This window comes from Pongo abelii, chromosome 10, assembly GCF_028885655.2.
Source record: "Pongo abelii isolate AG06213 chromosome 10, NHGRI_mPonAbe1-v2.0_pri, whole genome shotgun sequence".
Lineage (NCBI taxonomy): Eukaryota > Metazoa > Chordata > Mammalia > Primates > Hominidae > Pongo > Pongo abelii.
Window position 1 is genome coordinate 50,946,144 of NC_071995.2, and position 9,112 is coordinate 50,955,255.

The following is a 9,112-nucleotide window of genomic DNA, read 5'->3' on the forward strand; positions in this document are numbered from 1 at the left end:
CTTTTTACAAAACCCAACCTCCAGCCGGGTGCAGTGGCTCACACCTGAAATCTCAGCACTTTGGGAGGCCGAGGCAGGCGGATCATCTGAGGTCGGGAGTTCCAGAACAGCCTGACCAACATGGAGAAACCCTGTGTCTACTAAAAACACAGAATTAGCCGGGCATGGTGGCACATGCCTGTAATCTCAGCTACTCAGGAAGGCTGAGGCAGGAGAATCACTTGAACCCGGGAGGTGGAGGTTGCTGTGAGCCTAGGCCACTGCACTCCAGCCTGGGCAACAAGAGTGAAACTCGGTCTCAAAAAACAAACAAACAAACAAACAAAAACCCAACCTCCAAGTTCCTCCACTTAACATTTTAAAACTCTAGAAAGGAGGATGGTCGGCTGGGCGCAGTGGCTCATGCCTGTAATCCCAGCACTTTGGGAGGCTGAGGTGGGCAGATCACGAGGTCAGGAGATTGGGACCATCAGTTGGTCCCAATTGGTTAGATTGGGCTAACACGGTGAAACCCTGTCTCTACTAAAAATGCAAAAAATTAGCCGGGCATGGTGGCACCTGCCTGTAGTCCCAGCTACTCGGGAGGCTGAGGCAAGAGAATCGCCTGAACCCTGGAGGCGGAAGTTGCAGTGAGCCGAGATGGCGCCACTGCATTCCAGCCTGGGCGACAGAGCGAGACTCCATCTCAAAAAAAAAAAGAAAGGAGGGTGGGTCAATAAGGCACCACAACTCTGTGGCTCATCCACCTCCCCTCCTCCTCTGTTATCAGCCACTCTCCCTGCTGCTCCTCTTCCAGTCCCAGGGGAACATCACTTCCTCCTTTTTAGGATCTGGCCCATCATTTCCCTTAGCATAGCTAAGATGGGTTGGGAGATCCAAAAGGATGTTAGTTTAAATTTTAAAAGTACTGAACATACTCAGTAACAATGAACACATCTGGTGCCTAGATTGGGTTTTCTAAATACTGTTCTCTGCTAAAAGGAATCAGAGCTTTCTGAAGACCTGGTTGATCTCAAGACTGGGGCAGACAAGGAGAAAGATTAGCCTGAAACATTTTTGTTGTGCCAGGAAATAAGGCAGTGCTGGGGAAAAAAAAAAAGTAATGTGGCCTGGGTGTGGTGGCTCACGCCTGTAACGCCTGCACTTTGGGAGGCCAAGGTGGTTGGATCACTTGAGGTCAGGAGTACAAGACCAGCCTGACCAACATGGTGAAACCCCATCTCTACTAAAAATACAAAAATTGGCCGGGCGCGGTGTCTCACACCTGTAATCCCAGCACTTTGGGAGGCCGAGATGGGCGGATCACGAGATCAGGAGATCAAGACCATCCTGGCTAACACGGTGAAACCCCATCCCTACTAAAATATGAAAACAAAACATTAGCCAGGTGTGGTGGTGGGCGCCTGTAGTCCCAGCTACTCAGGAGGCTGAGGCAGGAGAACTGTTTGAACCCAGAAGGCAGAGGTTGCAGTGAGCCAAGATCGCGCCACTGCACTTCAGCCTAGGTGACAGAGCCAGACTGTGTCTCAAAAAAAAAAGAAAAAAAGTAATGTCAAAAGACATGGAAGTGCCGGGTGACTCATGCCTGTAGTCACAGCACTTCCGGAGGCCAAGGTGGGAGGATCACTTAAGGCCAGGAGTTGGAGACTGGCCTGGGCAACATAGTGAGATCCTGTCTTCACACACACACACACACACACACACACCAATTTTTTAAAGGACATGGAAGCCAGATTAAAGGGGCTCCCTCTGGTCAAAACTGGAATAATTTGAGCATTAAAATAAGAGCCGAAATTAATTATAATCTATTGAATAAAACCAAAGTCCATATTGATAATACACACGAATGAAAAAGGAGTGGGGAGGGCTCTTTTTTATAGTCTAATACCAAATGACAAAAATGGAGGGAATGCTGGAGTTAGAAAATCACCATTGTGCAACCAATGTGATAAAAATTGGCTAGGGGCCAGGTGCAGTGGCTCACACTTGTAATCCCAGCACTTCGGGAGGCTAAGGTGGGTGGATGACTTGCGATCAAGAGTTTGGGACCAGCCTGGCCAATATTGTAAAACCCCATGGCTACTAAAAATTAAAAAAAAAAAAAATTAGCCGGGCGTGGTGTCATATGCCTGTAGTCCCAGCTACTCAGGAGGCTGAAGCAGGAGAATCACTTGAGCCCGGGAGGCGGAGGTTACAGTGAGCTGAGACTACACCACTGCACTCCAGCCTTGGTGACAGGGAGAGACTCTGTCTCAATAAACAAACAAACAAACAAACAAACAATTGGCTAGGGTAACATCATGAATGGATACTGATGCAAGGCAGGCAAGCCCCATAGCAGGGCTTAGCCCATGAGGGTCTGTGGCTTCACCCAGGAAAGAGGGCAAGCTGGTGGTAGGGTAGAAGAAAACAGCCTTATTGAAGTGGCAGTGTTACAGCTCTGTGACTGCTCTGCAGAGCAGGGCTACCCCATCGGCAGTGTGCTGACAGTAGCAGCTTAGGGCAGTTTGGCAGTCATATTTACACCTCCTTTTAATTACAAGTAGATTAAGGAGTGGTTTATGCAGAAATTTCTAGGGAATTGGTAGTAACTTTTGGGTCATCGGGTCATCGGGTCATCACCATGGAAAAGGGTGGTAACTCCTAGGTGTTACCATGGCGATGGTAAACTGACATGGCATGCTTGTGGGTGTGTGTCTAATGGAAAGCTGCTTCCGCCCCATTCCTGTTTTAGCTAGTCTTCACTTTGGTCCAGTGTCCAAGCCCTGCCTCTGGAATCAAGTCCCGCTTCCTACCTCAATACTAAATCTAGGTGGGGAAAGAATGAAGCTGGGCAGGGTTATTTGCATGATCTCAAAGTGTCTCCCCACAGATTGTTTACAAATTGTTATAAGTTCACAAGTTACAAAATAGTAACTATATATCATGGAGAAACCAGACAACATCATGAGCAAGTTTGACATTGATTAAATTAACATCACCAGTAAGGAGCGGGTAGACATTGTAGGGCTTGGGTCGGGCTTCCCCTTAAAAGAACACAACACAATTTATGTCGCATTTCAGGTCAGATGCATAACTTAAACCTGGTCATGAGGAAACACCAGGAAAACACAAATTGATGAACATTCTATAAAATAGCTGTCCTGTATTTTTTTTTTAATGTCAGTGTCATTAATGACAAAGAAAGGCTGAGGAACTATTTTAGATCAAAGGAGACAAAGAGCATGACAACAAAATGCAATCTGTGCTCCTGAACTGGGCCTTGTACTGGAGGGAGGAAGTGCTATCAAGGGTGTTATTGGGACAGTTGACAATGGTGGAATATGAATTTTATAGTGTCAATGTTAAATTTCCTGTATTTGATCATTGTGCCATGATATACATTTTGTTAATTATAGAGACCGGGTCTTGCTCTGTTGCCCAGGATGGAGTGCAATGGCTCAATCATAGCTCACTGCAGCTTCAAACTCCTAGGCTCAAGCAATCCTCCCACCTCAGCCTCCCGAGCAGCTGGGACTATAGGAGCATGCCACCATGCTGGGCTAACTTATTTATTATTTTTTTTTTATAGAAACAGGATCTTGCTGTGTTGTCCAGGCTGATTTTGAACTCCTGGAGTCAAGGGATACCTTGACCCACATCAGCCTCTCAAAGCGTTGGGGTTGCAAGTGTGAGCCACCTTGCCTAGCCTGTACCATGATTTTTTTTTTTTTTTTGAGACGGAGTCTCACTCTGTCACCCAGGCTGGAGTGCAGTGGCATGATCTCAGCTCACTGCAACCTCCGCCTCCAGGGTTCAAGTGATTCTCCTGCCTCAGCCTCCCAAGTAGCTGGGATTACAGGCATGCACCACCACACCCAGCTAAACCTGTACCATGATTATTTAAGAGAATATTCTTGTTGTTGAGAAATATGCATTATAGTATTAAGAGATAAAGGGTCATAATATATGCACTGACACATGATTCAGAAAAAAAAATGAGTATAATGCATTTAGAGAGAGAATGACAAAGCAAATTTGTCAAAATGTGAGAAATGGATAAATCTGGGTAAAGAGTATATGGGAGGTCTCTGTAACTAAGAATAATGACAAGAATGCAACTTTTCTATAAGTTTGAAATTATTTCAGAATAAAAAGGTTTTGACTATAGTCCTCTGCTGTACCAGCTGAGCTATTGAAGGATGCTATAAAAAAAGGTTTTTAAAAGGCACATAAACAGAAGAGAAACAGTCAAATGAGGACTAGGGTGTATAAGGACAGTTCCAAGTGTCCAGTCGAACTCTGACTTTAGCTTGTTCTCTTTTATCTACTTTTTTTTTTTTTTTCAGACAGAGTTTCGCACTTGCTGCCCAGACTGGGGTGCAATGGCGTGATCTCGGCTCACCACCACCTCCACCTCCCAGATTCAAGCGATTCTCCTACCTTAGCCTCCCAAGTAGCTGGGATTTATCTACTTTCTTAAAAGGGCTCTTACTCTCAACCTCAGAGAGCTGCTATGACATCATAAGTACCCCATCCAGCTTCTGACCTTCCCAGGTCCCAGCCTTCCTCCCTGTGAAAGGCAACATCTTCTTTCCCCAGTCAAGGGGAGGCTGGTCCCTAGGTCCTAGAGACTAGGATACTTTGATTCCTTTGCTCTTACCGAAACCAAAACCAAAACCAAATGATAACAAAAAACTATTCTAGAGTTTCTAAGGATCATGTCTGCGAGCCAGGATTCCTGATCCAGAGACAATGGCCCCAATGGGATGGAACCCAAAGGCGTCATCGAGAGTAACTGGAATGAGATTGTTGACAGCTTTGATGACATGAACCTCTCGGAGTCCCTTCTCCGTGGCATCTACGCCTATGGTTTTGAGAAGCCGTCTGCCATCCAGCAGCGAGCCATTCTACCTTGTATCAGGGGTTATGATGTAATCGCTCAAGCCCAATCTGGGGCTGGGAAAATGGCCACATTTGCCATATCGATTCTGCAGCAGATTGAATTAGATCTAAAAGCCACCCAGGCCTTGGTCCTAGCACCCACTCGAGCATTGGCTCAGCAGATACAGAAGGTGGTCATGGCACTAGGAGACTACATGGGTGCCTCCTGTCATGCCTGTATCGGGGGCACCAACGTGCGTGCTGAGGTGCAGAAACTGCAGACGAAGCTCCTCACATCATTGTGGGTACCCCTGGCCATGTGTTTGATATGCTTAACCAGAGATACCTGTCTCCCAAATACATCAAGATGTTTGTACTGGACGAAGCTGACAAAATGTTAAGCCATGGATTCAAGGACCAGATCTATGACATATTCCAAAAGCTCAACACCAACACCCAGGTAGTTTTGCTGTCAGCTACGATGCCTTCTGATGTGCTTGAGGTGACCAAGGAGCTCATGAGGGACCTCATTCGGATTCTTGTCACGAAGGAAGAGTTGACCCTGGAGGGTGTCCGCCAATTCTACATCAACGTGGAACAAGAGGAGTGGAAGCTGGACACACTATGTGACTTGTATGAAACCCTGACCATCACCCCAGGCAGTCATCTTCATCAACACCCGGAGGAAGGTGGACTGGCTCACCGAGAAGATGCATGCTCGAGATTTCACTGTCTCCACCATGCGTGGAGATATGGACCAAAACGAACGAGACGTGATCATGAGGGAGTTTTGTTCTGGCTCTAGCAGAGTTTTGATTACCACTGACCTGCTGGCCAGAGGCATTGATGTGCAGCAGGTTTCTTTAGTCATCAACTATGACCTTCCCACCAACAGGGAAAACTATATCCATAGAATCGGTCAAGGTGGATGGTTTGGCCATAAAGGTGTAGCTATTAACGTGGTGTCAGAAGAAGACAAGAGGACTCTTCAAGACATCAAGACCTTCTACAACACCTCCATTGAGAAAATGCCCCTCAATGTTGCTGACCTCATCTGAGGGGCTGTCCTGCCACCCAGCCCCAGCCAGGGCTCTATCTCGGGGAGCTGAGGAGCAGCAGGAGGGGGGAGGGAAGGGAGCCAAGGGATGGACATCTTGTCATTTTTTTCTTTGAATAAATGTCACTTTTTGAGGCCAAAAAAAAAACAAAAAAAAAACACTCTAACATTGCAACCCACTCAGGCGTTTCCAATGCCTTTATTTTCCTATTTGAGGGAAATATCATTTCCCCAGGCCAAGGGCAAGATGGGTGACTAAACCTGGGAATGGCCTCAACCTTCCTGCAAGTAGTAGATCCACAGTGCATGGTTAATAATTTATGCTATTAAGGTTAGGCTACTAAGGCTATTAAGGTGTACAGTCCTAACGGACACACCTATGAATTAGATACACCTGTCAACAGAAGCCAGTCAGATCCATGGTTAAGAACCAGAGTAAGATGGTCTGAGTTTAGTTTCTGACTCCACCACTTACAAGTTGTGTGACTGACTGGGTGTGGCGGCTCTGCCTAGAATCCCGGCCCTTTGGAAGGTTGAGGCTGGAGGGTTGCTTTGAGCCCAGGAGTTTGAGACCAGCCTGGGCAACATAGCCAGACCCTGTCTCTATTTCATGTAGGAGGCCGAGGTAGGCGGATCACGAGGTCAGGAGATCGAGACCATCCTGGCTAACATGGTGAAACCCCGTCTCTACTAAAAATACAAAAAAATTAGCCGGGCGTGGCGGCAGGCGCCTGTAGTCCCAGCTACTCGGGAGGCTGAGGCAGGAGAATGGCGTGAACCCGGGAGGCGGAGCTTGCAATGAGCCAAGATCGCGCCACTGCACTCCAGCCTGGGCGACAGAGAGAGACTCCCACTCAAAAAAAAAAAAAAAAATGTATAACTGAGAGAAGGCAACTAGTCCCCGGAGCTCATGAACCATTCACTCAACAAAGTAACCACCTCCTAAGCACCAGACACTATTTTGGGAGGTAGCAAAATGCAAGCTCTCTGCTCTCAGAGCTTACATTCCAGTTAGATGAGACAGAAACTTTAAAAATAAATAATTAAAATATAGAGTATACTATTATTGAATCCAGAGATTCTGAGGCTGAACTTTGGGAAAGGAGGAAAAGAAACATCAGTTTTATAAAGTTGAAAGGAAAAAAAAAACAGGTGATTAACTGATTTTATGTTCTGTTCTTCTGGCCTTCTCTTTAACATATTTCTCAAATGGAGATGATTCAAGGAATTTGAAGATTTTATTTTTGTTTTTGCTTTCTGGCTTTGCTTTGAGTTGAAAAGAAGACTTTTTTTTTTTTTCTATATTTGAGACATTTTGCAAATACACAGAATCCTTTAAGAGTAGAGTTTGGAGTTTACATTGAAGGTCTCAAAAATTCTATTATTAGAGGAAATTAAAATACCATTCATAATGAGAATCACAATTTTAGAGGGGAATTACTAGTAATTTATGAAAGGCTTTTTTTCTCCAAATGGTCAAAAGAATTGCGTCGGAGATTTGGATGTTCTTTTGCTACGGTTCGTACAGTCTGTATTTGCCTCTTCAAATAACTTTGGATGACTTTTACATGGCCAAATTACTGTTTCCATAAATGATATTTTTAGGAACTGGAAATAACAAAAAGTTCTGGTAGACTTGCCACTTGTCCTTAATAACTTGTGTAGCTAAATGTCTCCTTTCAAAAAAGTGACTGAGAAGCAATACCAGCTAGGATTTTAAATGATAAATGGATGGGCTGGGCGCGGTGGCTCATGCCAGTAATACCAGTACTTTGGGAGGCCGAGGCGGGTGGATCACTTGAGGTCAGGAGTTCAAGACCAGCCTGGCCAACATGGTGAAACCCCATTTCTACTAAAAATACAAAAAATCAGTTGGGTGTGGTAGCACGCACCTATAATCCCAGCTACTTGGGAGGCTGAGGCAGGAGAATCACTTGAACTCGGAAGGCGGAGGTTGCAGTGAGCGGAGATCACGCCATTGCACTCCAGCTTGGGCAACAAGAGCGAAACTCCGTCTCAAAAAAAAAAAGTTAAATGATGCTTTTATGTAAGACAGTAAGAAAACCACAGGACATACAGTGGTTTGGTTGCTGGTTAGTTGTCTTTATCGTTAACTTTTCTGTTGTTTAAATTTCAGAAGAAAAATCTTTGTGTGCATGTTAAGATTTTTCAAGATTGATAATTACATAAGGCTCTGGTCTCAAGATCCAATCAGTGCCCATTTTGTTTCAATGTCACCAAAGTAAAATTGATTATAGGGTGACTCTGCTTTTTTCTTTTATATATATATGTACATATTTTTTTTTATTATACTTTTAAGTTCTAGGGTACATGTGCACAACGTGCAGGTTTGTTGCATATGTATACATGTGCCATGTTGGTGTGCTACACCCATTAACTCGTCATTTACATTAGGTATATCGACTCTGCTTTTTTCTCTCCCATTAAAGGTTTTTGGGGGAAAAAAAAAAAAAAAACATTGTTCCTCTCTTACACATGCTTTTTTATTTTACCTTTTTGAGACAAATTCTCACGCTGTTACTCAGGCTGGAGTGCTGACGCAATCACAGCTAACTGCAGCCTCAACCTCCTGGGCCCAAGCAATCTTACCACCTCCTCTGAGACAGCTGAGACCACAGGTGTGCACCATCATGTCTGGCTAATTTTTAAAATTTTTTCTTTTTTTAGAGATGGGGTCTTGCTATGTTGCCCAGGCTGGTCTTGAACTCCCAGGCTCAAGCGATTCTCCCACCTCAGCCTCACAAAGTGCTAGGATTATAGGCATGAGCCACCGCACCTGGCCACATCTTGTTTAAACAAAAAAATAAAGTTCCTCATTACTTGATTGAATGTTTTGTTTTGCTTCGTTTTTTGAGACAGAGTCTCGCTCTGTCGCCCAGGCTAAGGTGCAATGGCGTGATCTCAGCTCACTGCAACCTTCGCCTCCTGGGTTCAAGTGATTCTCCTGCCTCAGCTTCCTGAGTAGCCGAGATTACAAGCGTGCGCCACCACTCCCGGCTAATTTTTGTATTTTTAGTAGAGACGGGGTTTCACCATGTTGGTCAGGCTGGTCTCAAACTCCTGACCTTGTGATCCACCCACCCTGGCCTCCCAAAGTGCTGGGATTACAGGCGTGAGCCAACGTGCTCGGCTGGTTGAATGTTAATAAATTTTAAAAACATACCAAAAGAA

The 9,112-nt window shown here is 45.1% G+C and overlaps 1 pseudogene; it reads left to right on the forward strand.

Annotated features, from left to right (window-relative positions):
- Positions 1-4,700: 4,700 nt before the first annotated feature.
- On the forward strand, positions 4,701-6,056 carry LOC100439265 (eukaryotic initiation factor 4A-I-like; annotated as a pseudogene).
- The last annotated feature ends 3,056 nt before the right edge of the window (positions 6,057-9,112 follow it).